This window comes from Malaclemys terrapin, chromosome 16 (assembly GCF_027887155.1).
Source record: "Malaclemys terrapin pileata isolate rMalTer1 chromosome 16, rMalTer1.hap1, whole genome shotgun sequence".
NCBI classification, from domain to species: domain Eukaryota; kingdom Metazoa; phylum Chordata; order Testudines; family Emydidae; genus Malaclemys; species Malaclemys terrapin.
Genome location: NC_071520.1, coordinates 326,831 through 349,178, shown reverse-complemented (window position 1 = coordinate 349,178; position 22,348 = coordinate 326,831). Strand labels below are relative to the sequence as shown.

The window sequence follows — 22,348 nt, the reverse complement described above, 5'->3', positions numbered from 1 at the left end:
TGTATGACCCCTCCAGCCATCCTCGCCCACAGGCCATCCCCACCACTCTCCAATACCAGGCTGTTTCCACAATGGAAGCAGGCTTGTAACAGAGTTCACTCACCGATAGGTGCCCCTTCCTTCAAGGCCTGGGGTCACAGATTTCTTGGGCTAGCACGCCCGCCAGCAGGTTTTTGGCTGGGAACTCAGCCCTTCGGCCAGGCGACCATCTTTTAGTCCCACTCCTTCCTGGGTCGCGCTCATCCCAAACTAAAAGTCAAAAAATGTCTTTAACTGAAACAAGATCCTCTGTCCCTTGGGGGCTTTTCCTCAGCCTGACTTTGGCTCGGCCTGCCCTTGCTTAGGGTTACCATATTTCAGCAAGCCAAAAAGAGGACGGGAGGAGCCCCGCCCTAGCCCCGCCCCTGCCCCTCCCACTTCCTGCCCCCCCAGAACCTCCAACCCTCCCCCCATTCCTTGTCCCCTGACTGCCCCCTCCTGGGACCCCTGCCCCTAACTGCCCCCCAGGACTCCACTCCGTATCTAAGCCTCCCTGCCTCTTGTCCCCTGACTGCCCCAACCCTTATCCACACCCCCACCCCCAGACAGACCCCTGGGACTCCCACGCCCCATCCAACCACTCCCCACCCCCTGACAGCCCCCCCCAGAACTCCCAACCCATCTAAACCCCTCTGCTCCCTGTCCCCTGACTGCTCCGATCCCTCTCCCCACTCCTGCCCCCTGACAGCTCCCCCCCAGAACTCCCACCCCCCCACCCCCCCGCTCCTTGTCCCCTGACTGCCCCCTCCTGGGACCCCTGCTCCTAACTGCCCTCCAGAACCCCACCCCTTACCTGTACCCTGACTGCCCAAAACTTTCTCCACTCCCCCCAAAAAGCCCCCCCCTGAACTCCCGACCCCCCCGTTTCTTGACTGCCCCCTCCAGAACCTCCCTGCCCCTTCTCCTGCCCCCTGGCCCCCTTACCCTGCTGCTCAGAACAGGGTGTTGGGCTCTGTGCAAGCCGGACACGTGGCTGCGCTCCCCAGCACAACAAAACCCGGTCCCTGGCCCTGCATAGTGCTGCCGGAGCCGGGCTGCAGGGGAGAGCTGCCGGCTCAGAATGCAGGGCGGATCCGGCTCCTCTACAGCTGCTCCGGAGTCCAGCCCAGGACTTTCCTGCAGCCCTCCCAGCCGCTCGCTCTGCTCTGCCGGGGGAGGGGGAAATCCCGGACATTTTGAGTGCTTTACAAATTCCCCCCGGACGCTATTTTTAGCACAAAAAGGAGGACATGTCCGGGGAAATCCGGACGAATGGTAACCCTGCCCTTGCTGGCCTTGGTAGCCCTTTCTATGGCCCTGTACATCCCCTTCCTTAGAGACCGTGGGAGAACCAGTCCTACCCTGGATTCTAGGTTCTGCCCCAAGGCCCTGTACCGAACAGCTAGGCCTGCTCCTGTACCTTTGTTGTGGTTTCCCCTGGTTTCCCCTCAGCTGGAGCTCACTCTGTAATCCATTTGGCCTAGCTCCAGGCTTTATAGCCCACCGGCCAAGCCCCCCGTTATATACCCTCCTCCTTAGAACCTGGCCCATGCGGGGGCAAGTTCTATTCTTCTCCAAGCTTCATCCCTCCTCAACTCATCGCTGTCACCGGCTGCGCGCTTGTACAGCCTGTGCGAAGTGTCTGCAGCTCCACTGCCAGCTCGCTCGGGGCAAACCTTCTCTTCTGCAGTATCCCGACGCTGTTCCTGCAGCCACTCAGTCTCATGAACAGCTGCTTGCAGAGCCTCTTCTGAAGCCTTTAGCGTCTTCTGTTGCCTTTTTGCTACGGCCGCTGCATATGCCAAAACCTTTTCGGTCATGGTCTGAGAACCCACCATGGACTGCTCCACCCTTGTGTTTGTCCCTCCTCCAGTCTGCTTCATCTCTGGGCCAATCATTTCATCCTTCATCTCCCTGCAGCACCCGACAGGGTGTGTTGGTGGAGGGTCTGCAAGGTCCATGGCCACCCCAGCCACCTCCACCTTGCCTGCCTCATGGGGGTTTGTGTCAGAGGACACCTTCTCCTTTCTTTCTAACTTCTTAGGGCCCTGGCCCCCTCGTTCAGCCACTCAGCAATTTCCTAAGCAGGCCGTGTCTTTTGATATGGCCTGCTTCTCTGCCCCCAAAACAAAGAACTCTTGCTCCCATCTTGGCATTAGGCCACGCTTGTACACTTTCTCATGCCCTTCTCCCTGGACTAACCTTCTCAGCACAGCCCAGGCATGCTCTCCTTCTCTGCTCTTTTTGTCCATGGGCATAGCAGACCCTGGGTTGATTTCTCTTTGCAGGATCTCTCACAGGTATTGCTGCTGCTGCGTCTGTAGCTCCACCTGCACTTCCTTCTGCGTGTGTTGGTTTTCTAGGAGCTGCTGGAGAAACCCCTAGATCTGCTTTGGCTGCTTAGCCAGTCCCTGGAACTGAAGTGGGAAATCCAGCGACCAGCTTGGTCCCTTGATACACCTGCTTGGGGGAGGGATAGCTCAGTGGTTTGAGCATTGGCCTGCTAAACCCGGGGTTGTGAGCTCAATCCTTGAGGGGGCCATTTAGGGATCAGGGCAAAAAACTGTCTGGGGATTGGTCCTGCTTTGAGCAGGGGGTTGGACTAGATGACCTCCGGAGGTCCCTTCCAACCCTGATATTCTATGATTCCTTCAGCAACCAAGACTTCCCTCACGGATCACAGGGGGAACTCAATCCTGCCAACTATGCCAATCATAAATGAATCTACTCATCGTTAGGTGCCCCCCGGCGGCCAGACATGGCATCACAGCCCTCTCGCTGGGCTAGCGTCCCCCATCCATGGTCGCTCCAGCACCATGGCAGTTTCTCTGCCTGGTAACTCCGGCCAGGTCACCACCTTTAGTCCACCCTTCTGGGGCCCAGCTTACCTCACACTAAAAGTCCAAAGAGGTCTTTCCACAGACAGAAGTCCTTCTGCCATCGCTGGGGCACTTGCTCAGCCTGTAGCCCCCTTGCTGGGCTTGAGAACCCTCTCCAGGTGCGTGTACGCCGCCTCCTCTGGGGCCAGTAGGGGAACCCAGTCCCACCCTGACATTGATAGCAGCTCAGGGCCCTGGACCCAACAGCTAGGTCTGCACCTTTCTCTTTGCTGCACTTTTCCAACCTCTCTTCTCAAGTTCCCCTCCAGGCTTTCCTTGCTGCTCTGAACTTCCTACCTCATTTTCAGTCCTGTTGCTACCCCAGCTGGGCTGTATCACCACTGAAGTCTGGCTCTTTAGGGGGGCGGATATGGTGCCTCTCAGTTTGGGCTCATTCTGTAATCAGCTTTCTGTGAGTGCCAGGGGTCTCCATTTCCCCTTCCACTAGCTACCCATTTACAGAGAGCCAGAGCAGTACCTGCAGCAGGGAGCGGGAGTTGCTGGTGGCCTCAGAGGCACAGGCCCTGCAGCGCCTCGGGCACCTGGCGCAAGTGCCGCATGATACGGAGCTGGCGCATCACATTGGGGGAGGGATAGCTCAGTGGTTTGAGCATTGGCCTGCTAAACCCAGGGTTGAGAGTTCACTCCTTGAGGGGGCCACTTAGGGATCTGGGAAAAAATCAGTACTTGCTCCTGCTAGTGAAGGCAGGGGGCTGGACTCGATGACCTTTCAAGGTCCCTTCCAGTTCTAGGAGATGGGATATCTCCATTAATTTATATATTGGCCGTGACGTCCTCATGCTGCAAGGGAACGAGAACCTGTCTGAGACTCAGACGCCTCCGAGGAATCAGGGGGGATTAACGGCCCCTGGAACCAGCAGCATTTCCACCCAGCCCCTGCCCACCTCTGAGGGATGGATTCCCCCTCCTGACCGCCAGGATGGAGTCTTGTTGTCCTTCCTAGTGACCTCCAGTGGCAACCTCCCTCCTTGTACGGGGAGCTCCTGCCACTTCCCCCTCAGTGCCCCTGACAGCTGTTCCACCTCCAATCCACAGCTCAAGTTCTCAGACCCCTCTCCTCCAGCCCCACCCAGGTTCGGTAGGGAGGGGACTGTAGCGAGGGGGGCAGGAGGGATTCTGGCAGCAGTGAAGTGGGATTTGAGGAGGTTGAGACCTTTCCCCAAGTCACCCCAGCCACTAATGCTGAAGCCGCAGGATGGCAGCCCTGGTGAATGGGACGGATCGGCAGTCCCTGCTGACTGAATCCTCCTGTTCTCTCCAGCAGGGCCGGCTTTAGGAAGGGCGGGACCAATTCGAACATTTTTGTCGGGGCCCCGGCAGGGATGACTAACAAAAAAAAAATGTAAAAAAAAGCCTTTCATTTCTTCCATGTATTATTTACTTTCCATAACTATATAAATAATAAAATTATATATTATGTACATTGCATCATATATGCTGTTGATCGGTTATTAATGAGCTCCGTTTCACGTGTGTGGGTCCCCGCCACTCCCTGGGGGTGTGCTAGGGTGACCAGATGTCCTGATTTTAGAGGGACAGTCCCGAATTTGGGTCTTTTTCTTATAGGATCCTATTATCCCCCACCCCCTGTCCCGATTTTTCACACTTGCTGTCTGGTCACCCTAGTGGTGTGCACATGTGTGGGTCCCAGCTGCTCCCTGCCCCCCTCATTGAAGCAGGTGTGCAGGGTTACTGCCCTGGGAACCTGCAGGGCACCAGTGGACTTGGGGCTGGCTGGAGGCAGGGCAGGGGCTCACTGGAGGTAGGGTCTGGCTGCAGGCAGGGCAAGGGGTGCGGGGCTGGCTGGAGACAGGGGCGTGTGGGGCTGGCTGGCTTTGGGCAGGGCCGCAGGGGGGTGCGGCAGGGGTTGCCTGGAGACAGAGCAGGGGGTGCGGCAGAGGCTGGCTGTGGGCAGGGGGTGCAGGGCTGGCTGCAGGCAGGGCAGGGGGGCGGGGCTGGTGCGGGCAGAACAGGGGCGGCGGGGCTGGAGGTAGGGCAGGGGTGCAGCAGGGGCTGGCTGCGGACAGGGGGTGCAGGGCTGGCTGGAGACGGGGCTGGCTGCGGGCAGGGCAGGGGGTGCGGGGCTGGTGCGGGAGCGGGGTGCAGCAGAGGCAGCTTTAAATAGCCCCCGAGTCCCCCGCTATCCCAGGGCTCTGGGGACTATTTAAAGGGCCCAGGGCTGCCCTGCTTCTACCGTCCTGGCCCTTTAAATAGCCGCGGGAGCCCTGGGGAAGCAGCGGGGCTCCAGTGGCTATTTAAAGGGCCAGGGCGGTAGAGGCAGCGGGAGCCCCGGACTTTTTAAATAGCCCCCAGAGCCCCGCAGCCCTACCCCAGGGCTCCAGCTGTGGGGGTCTGGTAGCAATTTAAAGGGCCTGGGGCTCCAGCCCCTGCTGGGAGCCCTAGGTCCTTTAAATTGCCCCCTGGGGAAGCCGGGCCACCCTGGTACAGCGCACCGGCTCTTGCCGGTACACCGTACCGAGGCTTGGGCCCGGGGCCCGATTCCGGGGAATTGGTTGAATTGGCCTAAAGCCGGCCCTGGTGGGGGTATGGCCACAGAGCCGCAGGGAGGGGAACCCTGAGGTGTGGGGGCTGGGTGGGTACTGGGAGTTCCTCCTGAAGGGACGGGGGTTGGCCAAGGTCACTCAGCCCCGGGGTGTGGGAGGGGGACTGGCCAGGGGCACTCAGAGCCCCAGGAAGTGGCAGGGGCTGAGGGGAGGGACTGGCCAGGGGCACTCAGAGCTCGGGGGGGGGCTGTCTCGGGGGGCACTCACAGCCCCAGGAGGTGGGTGGGGGATGGGTGTTAGCCAAATGGGCTCGTTTCCCCCTGGAGCTGCCCAATTACCCCAAGGAGGCACGGGAGTCGAGAAGACGGCTTCAAGTTCTTTATTGATCAGTCAGCTGAGCGGGTGTCCCCCTCGACTCATGCCAGAGGGAGGAACACACCTTACAAGCACAACTGGGCTTCTTTTATACAGAGAGACAAACAACTTAGCGTGTCTAAATTCTGCTAACCTATGCTTTGTTTAAATTCAGTTCTAGTAGTAATCAGGATACATCTGTTTAGCTTCCCGTCCTTCACATTCCTTTCCCAGGGTCCCCTCCCCTTTGCCATATATCTTCTATACATCCTGTATACGTGCAGCTTCATGCATGGGAAACGACAGTGAGAACTGAGATAAGCATGTTTACTGGGATAACAAGCAGAAGCCGAGATAAACATGTTTTTCGGTTTTTGGGCCTAACAAGATTCCCCCCTAAAAAGCATTTTGAGAGCCTTATGGCCCCCAATCCTCAGCCTTCACCGGCTGGTATAGGGCCATCATTTGTTGGTGTATAATTTGATTAGCCATTCGTCAGACTAATGCAACTACACAGGGAGCTAAGCAAGCTAGGGTTAATAGGGTTGTAATAAAGAGTACAAAAAGAAGAAGGCCTTCTCGGAGCCATCCCAGTTGCGGTAACCAGGACGTGAACCAGTCCGTATTCCACCCACCCCATGTTTGGACCGGGACATGGGCTAACTTCCTCATTTCTTTCATTAGCTGTTTTACCGCCTTTCCATTATCATCTATTTGTAAACAGCAATTAGATTAGTTTAATTTTGCACAGATTCCCCCTTCTTCTGCCAGCAAATAATCAAGAACTAGATGGTGCTGGTAGAGCACATTCCTCATCTGAGTGGACTGATCGGCCAAAAGATCAAGAGCTGCAGCCGTCTGATTAGTTATTATTTCTAAAATGGCTTGCAGCCTAATTATCCGATTCAAGTTGTAAATGGGCTCCCTGGCCCCTGAGATCCACTCATTAGGATTCCATGTAGCTGGACCATAATGTTTTATAATTCTCTCAGGGGGCCACTCCTGAGCCCCCCATGTTTGGGAGCTTCCGGCGGTCAGGGTGGAATCCACGAACCGCCTTTCTCTAATTAAACCTTAATTCCCAATTTATTTCCCTGCATCTGGGGTAATAGAAAGAACAAGGGTCTTATATATCCAACATAACATATCCCAGACCAATTTGGAGGCAATCTTCAGTAGGCATAGGACCCGCAGATCCAATAATGGCCCTTTAGAGCCCAGGTTCCATTAGCAAAGGGGCCATCCCAGGTTTCCTCATTCTCATCGTCCTCTAGATGGTCAAAATATAAAGGATTACCTGGCCCTAAAGGTCCCCCCACCATTCCATCAGCTGAACTGCAATAATCACATCTCCATGCCCCAGCTCCTGCTTTCCAGACACAATCGCAGCCCCATTTTGGCTGATTGGTGCTAGACCAGAATTGTTTAAAACCCCATACTCGAGTTCCATTTTGATTTTGCCATGCCCATTTGAAACCACCGTACCACGTGGTCCTTGCTAGTGGTATTGTTTAGCTGGCAACTCGTGAATAGGGCGTCAAAGAACCCATCCTGTCCTACCGCCCTGCAACCTTCGGCCGTAGGGTAGTATTGTTTGGAGCATTTCACCCAACTATTATTGGTGAGCCTCACATGGGTCTGGTTCCATTGCCCCTGATATTTAGAACAGTCATACAGATGACAATAAGGGTCCCAGCAATCAAACCCTGGGGATAGAGTCCAATCATACTTGCTTTCTCCCAAGTACACTCCCTCCCGCCTTGTCCAATTAAGGCAGAGAATACCCTTTCCAGAAGAATACAGTCGCCAGGGGCTACTATCCTCAGTCCAAACCCCCGTTCCATCGTGGATTATACTCAAATTGCTGAGCCACCATTTGGGCTGTACCGGCTGGGCTACCCAAGGCCATTCATTTAATTCCCCTGGGCCTCCGCATACCCAACAGTTACTGAGGTTAATGGATTTTGCAATTGTCTCCCCCCAGCTGTAAAAACCTATTTTCCCAACCATAATAGTGGTGGAAGCACATAAACAAAAATATTAACAATAATTTCATTATCTTTTTCTAAACAGTCCCTTTAGTCCGTCTAAGTACTGATACTCCCAGGTGGAGTCTTCACCTGTGCCACCCCGGGCATCCGGAGCCGGGGCGGGCAGAGGGCTGGTGTCCTCTTCCGCTAGTTCAGTCTCCGGGTTAGGGTTCAGAAACCACTTTACCTGTGTATGGTGTGCCCATTTGTCACTCCCAAGAACTTTGACTGCAGCTTGGCTGATAAGCAAGACAGTATGCGGGCCGTCCCACCGTGGTGTAAGGGGGTCACGCTTCCACTTCTTGACGAGGACCTGATCACCGATCTGGAATGGGTACATGGGCTGGTCCAAGGGAAGGGCCTGAAAAGGCACTGCGTCGATGCAGCTGTAACAAAACAGATTGCAACCCAGAGACCTGTTTCCATAAGGAGTCCTTCCCCATTTCCCAGTTTACATCCTCCCGGAACCCCGGGATAATGGTGAAAGCTTAAGACCCTTACGTGGGGCCCTTCGAATGCGGTAAGGGCGAGTGGTAACGCATCAAGCCACTTTAAACTAGACTCTGTGCATAGTTTAGTGAGGGTATCCTTGAGAGTTCTATTCATTCTTTCCACCTGTCCCGTGCTTTGCGGCCTCCAGGGTGTATGCAACTTCCATTGTATACCAAGTGCCTGGGACACCGGCTGCAAGACTTCAATACAGTCATGAGTGGGGCTGGTCTCATAGGAAACCCAAGGGTCAGGCAATAGGGTAGCTAGGTTGAGGGAGCTAACTGTCCTAAAGGTTAAGTTAGGGGCTAGCAAGGGCCCTACCTCATATCTGGTATGTCGACTGGGATTTAGATGCTTTTCCCCAGCGCCTGTCCCCAGTATTTGAGGCATCCCGTGGGGAACCACAACCTCAGTGTCCCCCCCAGGGTAAACTTTTCAGCCTCCTGTACAAGGAGAGCGGTTGCTGCAACGGCCCATAAGCAGGCAGGCCACCCCTTGGCGACAGGGTCCAAGACCTTCGAATAGTATCCAATGGGTCGCCAGGTTGGTCCTGACCTTTGGCACAGGACTCCAGCTGCCACCCCTCCTCTTTCATGAACGTATAGGGTGAATGGCTTCCGGGAATCTGGGAGGGCTAGAGTGGGAGGCTGAACCAAGGCTTCTTTAAGCTCTCGAAATGCTTTTTCCATTTCCCTGGTCCATTTCCAGTGGAGCAGACCTTCTTTAGTCAAAGACTCATATAGTGGTCTGGCTTTTCCCCCATAGTCAGGGATCCAGAGTCGACAGAAGCCAGTCAGTCCCAGAAAAGCCCTTAGTTCTCGGGGGTTCCGGGGCTGAGGGCTGTTAAGTATAACCTGGATTCTTTCTTTGCCCAAACTGCGACTCCCTTGGCAGAGGTGGTATCCAAGGAAGGTGACCTGCTGCTTAACCAACTGAGCTTTTTCCTTTGATACTTTATACCCCTGTACCCCAAGGGGATTGAGGAGCTCTACAGTTTGCTCCTTGCAGACTGTCTCTGTTCAGTACTCAAGAGCAGATCATCGCAGTACTGAATTATGTTACATGAAGGGTGTTTAGCCAGGAATGGGGCCAGGTCCCTTTTTAGCTGGCTGCCAAAAATCTCTGGTGCGCAGGTGAGTCCCTGTGGGACAACAGTCCAAAGATATTGGGCCCTGTAATGGGTGTCCGGATCCTCCCATTCAAAGGCAAACAGTCTCTGCTATTAACTTGTTAATTTGTCTTAGGTCCTGGACCAATCGATACTGCCCATTAGGCTTAGGCACCCCCATTATTGGAGTATTGTATGGGGACGTGTCTTCCTTTAACCACCCGCACTGCAAAAACTTTTGAATCAGGGGTTTTAACCCGATCCGAGTGGTTAGCTTAAGGGGGTATTGTTGAATTCGGACTGGGCTGCTTCCCTCCTTAAGGGAAATATGCACTGGTGTAGCATTCCTGGCTCGGGCCACGCCTCCTTCCTCCGCCCAGACCTTGGGATTTACACCCCCCTCCCAGCAGCTGGCTTCCAGGGAGTGATCTCTAGCATTTATGAGAGCCATCTGGTAATTAGAGGCTTGTTGCTTAGGGATTCTGACTTCCATTGTCCCGTTATCGAATGAGATCTCCGCCTGTAATTTAGTGAGGATATCTCGTCCAAGCAGCGCTATGGGGCAGGAGGGACTGCAAACAAACTGATGGGAAATTTGACGGTCCCCTATTTTTACTAGGAGAGGCAAAGTTTTTTTCCAAAGCTGTAGTTTGTCCCTCTATCCCCTGGACTATGGCACGTCCCCGAGCTCTATCTCGGGGAGCCTTATTAAGGGGGAGCAAACTAAGAGTGGCCCCAGTATTAATAAGGGCTTCAATTGGGCGGCCCTCCACTTTAATATTTACCGTGGGATCCAGGCTGGCAGCTTGTGCTGTCAGGAGGGGCCGCTGGGTTCCCCGACCCCCCCCCTATGGGGAAGACTCCTCCCCTGAACGTCCTGTACTGTTGTAGAGGATGGGAAGGGACGGGGTTTTATCTTTACGTTCCTTTCCCATGGCCTGTCACCGGGGGCATTCATTCTTCCAGTGCCCCTCTTTCCTACAGATAGCGCACTGATTTCGACCCAGGCAGGGGCCCCGCCCCTACCCCGGTGGCCCTGGCCGTCCCTTAACTTTGTCCCCCCTTTCTTTATATCTTTTCTTTTGGGCCATGGCTAAAACGTGGGCCCCTTTCTTCCGAGAACGGGGGATTCTGTTGCTTCCAATTATATAGATCACTAGTGGTAAAGGGAACATATACTATAGTGAGATTACCCTCAGGGGCTACAGTTTCCTGCAGTGGACACAAATAATTCTGTTGCAGGGGCCCTTGGAGTACCGGGCCACCCTTGCTCCTGGTGTGGTTAGACACCGGGGAGCTTAGAGAGATCGGAGGGGGCTCCCGTTTGGAAAAGTCCTGGTCGCTTGGCTCACCCCTTTCAGTTGAGCCATTATCCTCAGAGGAGGGGGTGGGGATTTCAATTGAGGATACCGGAGCCAGGAGGCCGGGATACAAAGGGGGAGAGGGCATAGGATCAGGGGCAGAGGGAATCACAGCCCGCAGACAAGATTTCCTAACAGGGAAACAGGGTTTCCTAACAGGGGCACGGGCCATTAAGGTTTTAATAGTTTGTGATCTACATTTTTGCAACCATGGGGGATGATTGGCCACAAGGTCCTGCCAAATATCTATATAGGGATATTGGTCCCAATGCCCATCCCAGATCACAATGCTATGTACTGCTTGTACAACCCCTGGTTTGAGCGTCCCGCCCTCGGGCCATTCCACCCCAAATGTCATCCATTCAAGAGTACAGAATTTTACAAGCTTGTCTTTACATAATACAATTCCATAATTAGCCTGGCGTCTAAACGCCTTCCAGTTATGCAGCATACATCCCAGGGGTGTCCAGGAGAAGGTGCTTTGTCTGGACCCCATTATGCTTTACCCAGAGTTTTCCGAGACAGAGATATCAAGAGGGGGAAGAGGTATAGATCTAGTTCTAACTCAGATATCCGCTGGGTCACGAGGTTCGGCTGACCCCCCTTGCAATCAAGATATCCTGGTCATCGGGTTTCCCCTTGCAGGAGTCTTGGGGCGGCTGAAGTCAGCTTAAGCCTCAGACCTGTCAGCAGCACTCATTCATCTTTCACACAGATCCTTTAATCAGTTACAATCTCGGTTTCCAACACACCATTAAGAGGAGAAACAAGATTACCCTTCCTATAGACAAGAGTAATCCCTGAGGTTGCTCCAAGTCCCAGTAATTGTTAAAAACGGCCCATGGACTTGTGGAGTTAGTTACGTTACTCATTGGCCGTTATTTGCTTACCCTTTAACCAAAAACACAACAACAAGACATTTACAAAGCTACAATAATGTTAACATACCTTCCCGTATACAGGCTGCCTAGGGGATTTCCACCATGTCCAACCCACACCTCGGGGGCGTTATTCCTCAAACCCAGGAGGTAAACGCACTTACCGCCCGAAGTGGCCGCGTCCGGCAGTCAGACTTCCCCTCCTTCTGAAGCCGTCTTGCTTCCGTGTCCTTCAGAGTTCTCTTTAGAGAGGACGCAGCCGCCCCGGCCGATTGTGACGATCCGAGGCCCGAGCAAAGCAACAGCTCGAGGTGGCCACTCCTCGGAATCGCCCTCGGCCGTCGGTCAGTGCCCTCTACAGGGAGAGAAGTCCCGGCGGAGTCGCCATTTGTTAGCCAAATGGGCTCGTTTCCCCCTGGAGCTGCCCAATTACCCCAAGGAGGCACGGGAGTCGAGAAGATGGCTTCAAGTTCTTTATTGATCAGTCAGCTGAGCGGGTGTCCCCCTCGACTCATGCCAGAGAGAGGAACACACCTTACAAGCACAACTGGGCTTCTTTTATACAGAGAGACAAACAACTTAGCGTGTCTAAATTCTGCTAACCTATGCTTTGTTTAAATTCAGTTCTAGTAGTAATCAGGATACATCTGTTTAGCTTCCCGTCCTTCACATTCCTTTCCCAGGGTCCCCTCCCCTTTGCCATATATCTTCTATACATCCTGTATACGTGCAGCTTCATGCATGGGAAACGACAGTGAGAACTGAGATAAGCATGTTTACTGGGATAACAAGCAGAAGCCGAGATAAACATGTTTTTCGGTTTTTGGGCCTAACATGGGCACACAGGATTTCAGGAATTCCCTGGCAGTGAAGAGCTGCTGGTGGCAGGGAGGAGCCAGCCGTGACAATCCCGACTTGGATCCCTGGCTGGGCTAGTGGCTATGGGGGCCCGTGGCCAAGCTGCAGCGGAAGGTGACCTGAAGGAAATGCCTCGGCCTAGGTGTCCGGCTAGGAAGGGCCTGGGCCAGACAATGACCCACCACGCAGTGTCCCAGCTCCCTGCCCCACACCTGCGGGGCACGGCCCCTCCTCTGTAGGGAGGGTGGCATGTACCTTAGTGCTGCTTCCTCCATCCCCAAAGGCCTCTCCCAGCCAGTCTCTGGCAACCCCCGGCCGTTCAATACGCACATTACCCTGCTGTGACATACCGGGGGGGGACCCCTCGGGGATGGGGGGGCTGTCACACAGCTGGGCAATTTAACCCAGCTGGGCCGGGGTGACTGTCTCCCTGGAGCTGGGGTCTCAGCCCAGGTGTCTCTCTGCCCTTCCCCCCAGTCGCCCCCGGGCAAGGTGGGAGTGCCCCACATTGCGTTCCAGCCCCACATTCGCACCCACAAGTGCTGGTGGGTTCCAATCCCAGCTGAACACGCCCACCCGGCCTTAGTGCGGAGCAGAAGGGCCCAGCGCTGCCCCACAGACCCTCTGGCTCTCCGAGCCCGCTCTGACCCATCACCGCAGCACGTCTGGCCCAGGCTGAACGCTGCTGCTCTGTGCAGAGAGGCTGGCACTTCTTGCTCCTGCCGTACGAGGGGCAGGTGCTGCTACCGACTGTTCCCCCTAACCCCCGCCCTGCTGCGCTCTGGGGATACTGCCCTGCTGTGGAGCTCTCAGGTGTCTTGAACTGGAATTTGTTTGGAGAGAAACTGCTAAGGAGCCTTATCAGCCCCGAGCAGAGAGTACCTGGGAGCCTGCCTGGGTCGGGCGGGTCTGGTACAGCCTCCCACCAGATAAGGCTCTTCCCTGGACCTGCCACCCATTGGAATCTGGAACGATTCCCTCCGAGGTAACACCCGGGGCAGCCAGGGCAGGGCAGGGCACGGCCTGCTCCCCTGGAGCGTTAGGGCTTTCAGGAGTCAGAGGTGCCAGCAGAGCAGGTTGTACGTTAAAGCAGCGAAGGCAGTTGGGGGGCAGAGGAATTGGGTGCTTTGCCATTGCACTTGATCAGCTCAATTTGAAAATTCTTTCAAAGGAAATCCAGATGTCTACATCTGACTGGGGTACATGTACACACTTACACACGCACACACTCACACGTGCACACACTCATGTGCACATACACGTACACACATACATACACACATGTACACATACACATATGTACAGACATACACATACACGCACACACGCTGTCCCTGGAGCGCCCCAGTATGCGACTGACGGGGTGGCTGGCTATTATGGAGGCAGAAGGGGGTTGGGAGAAAATAATCAAGAAGAACTTTTGCTGAAAATGCAAACCTAAGCTGGAAATCTGTGCAGGGCTGGGCTCAGCGAAAATGATCTTTTGAGCTGTTCTTATTAACCGTGGTCCTGTACTTCCTGGTTTGCGTCGGACCCAGGCAGGAGACTGGGCTGCTTTCAGCTGTAGAAGCCATTGGAATGAGCCAGGTCGGAATGAGCCAGGCCCTCAGAGCCTTCTGCCACCAATTGCCCCAGCAGTCACTGATCCACACCAAACCACGTCCTTCCAGTCAGGCAGTTTCATATGCACACGTGAAACCCTTGGTTTGCCACTCAGACACCACGGTGATGGGCACAGTAAGGACCGAGAGACGCTAAACAGGCAGGGAAGGAAATAGTGGCCCTGCCTACAGGTGTGTGTGTGGTGCAAACGGATGAACACCAGTTGCTGGCTGAAGGCACAACCTTAATTCCCGCATCTCCTGTCTGACAGCTATCGTTCGCTTGGCAGCCTGAGCTCCGATTTCTAACGCAGCGTTTTGCTCTGGCCTATTGTGGTTCTCATGTCCGGGGGCGCCTTGGCCCCTGGTATCAGGAGCGGTGCTAAGGAGGCTGCTTTTCAAAGGTCCTTAAGTAGGGTTGTCAACTTTCTACTTGCACAAAACCAAACGCCCTTGACCCAACCCCTTTCATGCCCCTTCCCCAAGGCCCCACCCCCACTCACTCCAGCCCAGCCCACTTCCCTTTGTCGCTCGCTCTCACACCCTCACTCACTTTCACTGGGCTGGAGCTGGGGGTTGGAGTGCAGGGAGGGGTGAGGGCTCTGGTGGGGATGCGGGCTCTGGGAGGGAGTTTGGGTGCGGGAGGGGGCACAGGGCTGGGGTAGGGGATTGGGGGGCGGGTGGGGGTGTGGGGTCCGGGAGAGATTAGGGTACAGGAGGGGGTTCCGACCTGGGGTTCTTCTTGATTATTTTCTCCCAACCCCCTTCTGCCTCCATAATAGCCAGCCACCCCGTCAGTCGCATCCTGGGGCGCTCCAGGGACAGCGTGTGTGCGTGTATGTGTACGTCTGTACATATGTGTATGTGTACATGTGTGTATGTATGTGTGTACATGTATGTACACATGAGTGTGTGCACATGTGAGTGTGCATGTGTATGTGTGTACATGTACCCCAGTCAGATGTAGACATCTGGATTTCCTTTGAAAGAATTTTCAAATTGAGGTGATCAAGTGCAATGGCAAAGCACCCAATTCCACTCGGAGAGCCAGAGGGTCTGTGGGGCAGCGCTGGGCCCTTCTGCTCCGCACTAAGGCCGGGTGGGCGTGTTCAGCTGGGATTGGAACCCACCAGCACTTGTGGGTGCGAATGTGGGGCTGGAACGCAACGTGGGGCACTCCCACCTTGCCCGGGGGCGACTGGGGGGAAGGGCAGAGAGACACCTGGGCTGAGACCCCAGCTCCAGGGAGACAGTCACTCCTGCCCAGCCGGGTTAAATTGCCCAGCTGTGTGACAGCCCCCCCATCCCCGAGGGTCCCCCCCCGGTATGTCACAGCAGGGTAATGTGTGTATTGAACGGCAGGGGTTGCCAGAGACTGGCTGGGAGAGGCCTTTGGGGATGGAGGAAGCAGCACTAAGGTACATGCCAACCTCCCTACAGAGGAGGGGCCGTGCCCCGCAGGTGTGGGGCAGGGAGCTGGGACACTGCGTGGTGGGTCATTGTCTGGCCCAGGCCCTTCCTAGCCGGACTCCTAGGCCGAGGCATTTCCTTCAGGTCACCTTCCGCTGCAGTTTGGCCACGGGCCCCCATAGCCACTAGCCCAGCCAGGGATCCCAAGTGGGGATTGTCACGGCTGGCTCCTCCCTGCCACCAGCAGCTCTTCACTGCCAGGGAATTCCTGAAATCCTGTGTGCCCATCCCCCACCCACCTCCTGGGGCTGTGAGTGCCCCCCAGGACAGCCCCCCCCCGAGCTCTGAGTGCCCCTGGCCAGTCCCTCCCCTCAGCCCCTGCCACTTCCTGGGGCTCTGAGTGCCCTCAGCCAGTCCCTCTCCCACACCCTGGGGCTGAGTGACCTTGGCCAACCCCCGTCCCTTCAGGAGGAACTCACAGTACCCACCCAGCCCCCACACCTCAGGGTTCCCCTCCCTGCAGCTCTGTGGCCATACCCCCACCAGGGCCGGCTTTAGGCCAATTCAACCAATTCCCCTGAATTGGGCCCCGGGCCCAAGCCCCGGTACGGTGTACCGGCAAGAGCCGGTGCGCTGTACCAGGGTGGCCCGGCTTCCCCAGGGGGCAATTTAAAGGACCTAGGGCTCCCAGCAGGGGCTGGAGCCCCAGGCCCTTTAAATTGCTACCAGACCCCCACAGCTGGAGCCCTGGGGTAGGGCTGCGGGGCTCTGGGGGCTATTTAAAAAGTCCGGGGCTCCCGCTGCCTCTACCACCCCGGCCCTTTAAATAGCCACTGGAGCCCCGCTGCTTCCCCAGGGCTCCCGCGGCTATTTAAAGGGCCGGGACGGTAGAAGCAGGGCAGCCCTGGGCCCTTTAAATAGCCCCCAGAACCCTGGGATAGCGGGGGACTCGGGGGCTATTTAAAGCTGCCTCTGTTGCACCCCGTCCCCGCACCAGCCCCGCACCCCCTGCCCTGCCCACAGCCAGCCCCGTCTCCAGCCAGCCCTGCACCCCCTGTCCGCAGCCAGCCCCTGCAGCACCCCTGCCCTATCTCCAGCCCCGCCCCCCCTGTTCTGCCCGTACCAGCCCCGCCCCCCTGCCCTGCCTGCAGCCAGCCCTGCACCCCCTGCCCACAGCCAGCCTCTGCCGCACCCCCTGCCCTGTCTCCAGGCAACCCCTGCCGCACCCCCCTGCGGCCCTGCCCAAAGCCAGCCAGCCCCACACGCCCCTGTCTCCAGCCAGCCCCGCACCCCTTGCCCTGCCTGCAGCCAGACCCTACCTCCAGTGAGCCCCTGCCCTGCCTCCAGCCAGCCCCAAGTCCACTGGTGCCCTGCAGGTTCCCAGGGCAGTAACCCTGCACACCTGCTTCAATGAGGGGGGCAGGGAGCAGCTGGGACCCACACATGTGCACACCACTAGGGTGACCAGACAGCAAGTGTGAAAAATCGGGACAGGGGGTGGGGGATAATAGGATCCTATAAGAAAAAGACCCAAAAATCGGGACTGTCCCTATAAAATCAGGACATCTGGTCACCCTAGCACACCCCCAGGGAGTGGCGGGGACCCACACACGTGAAACGGAGCTCATTAATAACCGATCAACAGCATATATGATGCAATGTACATAATATATAATTTTATTATTTATATAGTTATGGAAAGTAAATAATACATGGAAGAAATGAAAGGCTTTTTTTTACATTTTTTTTTGTTAGTCATCCCTGCCGGGGCCCCGACAAAAATGTTTGAATTGGGCCCTGCCCTTCCTAAAGCCGGCCCTGCTGGAGAGAACAGGAGGATTCAGTCAGCAGGGACTGCCGATCCGTCCCATTCACCAGGGCTGCCATCCTGCGGCTTCAGCATTAGTGGCTGGGGTGACTTGGGGAAAGGTCTCAACCTCCTCAAATCCCACTTCACTGCTGCCAGAATCCCTCCTGCCCCCCTCGCTACAGTCCCCTCCCTACCCAACCTGGGTGGGGCTAGAGGAGAGGGGTCTGAGAACTTGAGCTGTGGATTGGAGGTGGAACAGCTGTCAGGGGCACTGAGGGGGAAGTGGCAGGAGCTCCCCGTACAAGGAGGGAGGTTGCCACTGGAGGTCACTAGGAAGGACAACAAGACTCCATCCTGGCGATCAGGAGGGGGAATCCATCCCTCAGAGGTGGGCAGGGGCTGGGTGGAAATGCTGCTGGTTCCAGGGGCCGTTAATCCCCCCTGATTCCTCGGAGGCGTCTGAGTCTCAGACAGGTTCTCGTTCCCTTGCAGCATGAGGACGTCACGGCCAATGTGATGCGCCAGCTCCGTATCATGCGGCACTTGCGCCAGGTGCCCGAGGCGCTGCAGGGCCTGTGCCTCTGAGGCCACCAGCAACTCCCGCTCCCTGCTGCAGGTACTGCTCTGGCTCTCTGTAAATGGGGAGCTAGTGGAAGGGGAAATGGAGCCCCCTGGCAGTCACAGAAAGCTGATTACAGAATGAGCCCGAACTGAGAGGCACCATATCCGCCCCCCTAAAGAGCCAGACTTCAGTGGTGATACAGCCCAGCTGGGGCAGCCACAGGATTGAGAACGGGGTAGGAAGTTCAGAGCAGCAAGGAAAGCCTGGAGGGGAACTTGAGAAGAGAGGTTGGAAAAGTGCAGCAAAGAGAAAGGTGCAGACCTAGCTGTTGGGTCCAGGGCCCTGAGCTGCTATCAATGTCAGGGTGGGACTGGGTTCCCCTACCGGCCCCAGAGGAGGCGGCGTACACGCACCTGGAGAGGGTTCTCAAGCCCAGCAAGGGGGCTACAGGCTGAGCAAGTGCCCCAGCGATGGCAGAAGGACTTCTGTCTGTGGAAAGACCTCTTTGGACTTTTAGTGTGAGGCAAGCTGGGCCTCAGAATGGTGGACTAAAGGTGGTGACCTGGCCGGAGTTACCAGGCAGAGAAACTGCTGTGGTGCTGGAGCGACCATGGATGGGGGACGCTAGCCCAGCGAGAGGGCTGTGATGCCATGCCTGGCCGCCGGGGGGCACCTAACGATGAGTAGATTCATTTATGATTGGCATAGTTGGCAGGATTGAGTTCCCCCTGTGATCCGTGAGGGAAGTCTTGGTTGTTGAAGGAATCATAGAATATCAGGGTTGGAAGGGACCTCTGGAGGTCATCTAGTCCAACCCCCTGCTCAAAGCAGGACCAATCCCCAGACAGTTTTTTGCCCTGATCCCTAAATGGCCCCCTCAAGGATTGAGCTCACAACCCCGGGTTTAGCAGGCCAATGCTCAAACCGCTGAGCTATCCCTCCCCCAAGCAGGTGTATCAAGGGACGAAGCTGGTCGCTGGATTTCCGACTTCAGTTCCAGGGACTGGCTAAGCAGATCTAGGGGTTTCTCCAGCAGCTCCTAGAAAACCAACAGACGCAGAAGGAAGTGTAGGTGGAGCTACAGACGCAGCAGCAGCAATACCTGTGAGAGATCCTGCAAAGGGAAATCAACCCAGGGTCTGCTATGCCCATGGACAAAAAGAGCAGAGAAGGAGAGCATGCCTGGGCTGTGCTGAGAAGGTTAGCCCAGGGAGAAGGGCATGAGAAAGTGTCCAAGCGTGGCCTAATGCCAAGATGGGAGCAAGAGTTCTTTGTTTTGGGGGCAGAGAAGTAGGCCATATCAAAAGACACGGCCTGCTTAGGAAATTGCTGAGTGGCTGAACGAGGGGCCAGGGCCCTAAGAAGTTAGAAAGAAAGGAGAAGGTGTCCTCTGACACAAACCCCCATGAGGCAGGCAAGGTGGAGGTGGCTGGGGTGGCCATGGACCTTGCAGACCCTCCACCAACACACCCTGTCGGGTGCTGCAGGGAGATGAAGGACGAAATGATTGGCCCAGAGATGAAGCAGACTGGAGGAGGGACAAACACAAGGGTGGAGCAGTCCATGATGGGTTCTCACACCCTGACCGAAAAGGTTTTGGCATATGCAGCGGCAGTAGCAAAAAGGCAACAGAAGACGCTAAAGGCTTCAGAAGAGGCTCTGCAAGCAGCTGTTCATGAGACTGAGTGGCTGCAGGAACAGCGTCGGGATACTGCAGAAGAGAAGGTTTGCCCCGAGCGAGCTGGCAGTGGAGCTGCAGACACTGCGCACAGGCTGTACAAGCGCGCAGCCGGTGACAGCAATGAGATGAGGAGGGATGAAGCTTGGAGAAGAATAGAACTTGCCCCCGCGTGGGCCAGGTTCTAAGGAGGAGGGTATATAACGGGGGGCTTGGCCTGTGGGCTATAAAGCCTGGAGCTAGGCCAAATGGATTACAGAGTGAGCTCCAGCTGAGGGGAAACCAGGGGAAACCGCAACAAAGGTACAGGAGCAGGCCTAGGTATTCGGTACAGGGCCTTGGGGCAGAACCTAGAATCCAGGGTAGGACTGGTTCTCCCACGGTCTCTAAGGAAGGGGATGTACAGGGCCATAGAAAGGGCTACCAAGGCCAGCAAGGGCAGGCCGAGCCAAAGGCAGGCTGAGGAAAAGCCCCCAAGGGACAGAGGATCTTGTTTCAGTTAAAGACATTTTTTGACTTTTAGTTTGGGATGAGCGCGACCCAGGAAGGAGTGGGACTAAAAGATGGTCGCCTGGCCGAAGGGCTGAGTTCCCAGCCAAAAACCTGCTGGCGGGCGTGCTAGCCCAAGAAATCTGTGACCCCAGGCCTTGAAGGAAGGGGCACCTATCGGTGAGTGAACTCTGTTACAAGCCTGCTTCCATTGTGGAAAGAGCCTGGTATTGGAGAGTGGTGGGGATGGCCTGTGGGCGAGGATGGCTGGAGGGGTCATACAGGAGGGGCAGCAGCATCCAGTGAGGAGATCAGGGAACGGGTTGTTTGCAGTCCTGCCACTGAGCAGTAACGTGATCCTGGTCAGGTCACTCTCCCACCTGGTGCCTCACTTTCTCTATCTTTGAAATGGGGATCATCCCGACCCACATTAAGAAAGGGTTTGATCCTCTGCTCTTGCTTCCCAAATCCCTGCCCTCCTTGCCCCACACAGGCCTCTGCCCTGTTGCTCAAACTCCCATGCACATGTTAGTGCCTGTGTCACCCCCGCAACTGCAAGGTCTCATGTACAGTCTCCTGCCAGCAAACTGAAGCTGCCACTAGATCCAGAATAGGAATCGCAGTTCCTGTGCGCTGCCCTGAATGGAGTCTAGACCCTGGGCATGGGGAAGGCCAACGCTCACATCCAGGTAGATCATCAACCTACTCCTCTGTCCCAGGAGCAGGAAGGCCTCTGGTTCGTGCTCCCTTCGGTAGCTAGAGCTGCTGAGTTGGGAGTGTGGTGGGCAGAGATGGGAACAGGCCATAAGATGAACCAAGTGTCAGGGGGAGACTCCCTGTGTGTGGGAGATGATGTTGCCCCTCTGTGGGGTATCCCTTCCTTGCAGACGCTGGGCATTGGGTGCTGGACTCTGCCAGGAAGCCCAGCTCCCATCCCTATCAGCTTGGCTGTTCCCTACACTGCTGTGCACCAGGCCCTCTGCAGAGAGCTGCTCTGGGCAAGGACTACAGAGCCTGCTGTCATCCTGGCAGGTGTCACCCCAGGTTCCATAATCCTGACCCCTGGTCTCCCTCCGCTGGCAGGCTCTGAGCAGGGCCTGCCCAGAGAACATGGATGACGAGCTCTCGATCCTGCTGACAGCACCCCCCAGCACAGACAAACTCCAGCACATCTTGGAGGTGAGCAGAATGGGGAAGGGCAGCAGGGGTTTTACCTTAGCCCTGGGGACTCCTAGAAAGAAGAGACTGGAAAATCCATGTTTCTATTGGATCCTTCCGAGTATGCATTCGTGATATAAACTCACTGGGTGACCTTGGGGTAACTCACTTCCCCCTTACGGCATCAGTCTTCTCCACTATCAAATCTACACTGGGGAAGAAGGACAGAAACCCCGACAATCACCTTCACCTCTGGGTGTCTGGTCCTGGGAGCCGAAACCAACTGGACTATCTGCCCCATCTCCTAAACTGCCCTGTCTTTCCCTCCTAGGGCCTTGTCCTTAGTGCTCAGCTTCCCAGCTTGTCCCTGACCTTTAAAGGACTCTCCAAGCCCCTCCCATGCCTGCTTCCCTTGGGGTCTCTCTCCTGGCTGAGCACAGGATGCCCTTCTATCTCTCAGCAGGCCTGGGTCCTAGTCACAGGCTGCGTCTTGTCACGTGACCCCCACACTTATTCCCTTCACCCTAGGGAGCTGCATCACCTGGGCCAGGTGCAGTTGAGCTCTAACCCCTTTCCTGGCCGTCTCACCCTGGGACAGGTTGAAACTGGAAACCTGTGGGTAACAGTAACTCTTTGCTCGCAAAGGTGCTGAAGACACAATGGAAGAGGAAATCCTTTGGCCTGCATTGAAATTATTCTGACTGAAAGTGAATGAGAGAAAATAGGTTCAGAGTTCTCTTCCTAGCAGCAGAAAATGTAGTGATTGATAGAGGTTCAGGTCAGAAAGGACCATTATGTGCATCTAGTCGCCCCTCATGTATAACTCAGGGCCTAGAATGTGACCAAGTGGTTCCTTCAGCCAACCATAGCATGGGACTGAGCCAGAGCACGTCTTTTGGAACGACATCCACATGCAGGAGAGCCAGCTGGCTACCAGAAAATCTCTCTTCTGCAGTGACGTGGGGTTAAGGGACATGGCGGAAAAGACATGGCGGCTGTGACTAAACTTAGAGCAGGGTGGGAAACCGAGACACAGTTGGGACCTGTCTACACTACAGGTCTGTCGTGCATTTGTAATCTGCTGACCCCCACATGTTGTTCAGAGTCTATGGACAACACAGCTCCTAAAGTGTGTTT

At 55.8% G+C, this 22,348-nt stretch overlaps 1 long non-coding RNA gene across 1 annotated transcript; it reads right to left on the bottom strand.

Moving 5' to 3' along the window:
* Positions 1-5,786: 5,786 nt before the first annotated feature.
* LOC128824906 (uncharacterized) lies at positions 5,787-13,214 on the bottom strand. Its single transcript, XR_008442541.1, has 2 exons — positions 11,716-13,214; positions 5,787-8,192 (listed from the first exon to the last, which is right to left on the bottom strand). It is a non-coding gene; the product is annotated as an uncharacterized LOC128824906 (long non-coding RNA).
* Positions 13,215-22,348: the final 9,134 nt, after the last annotated feature.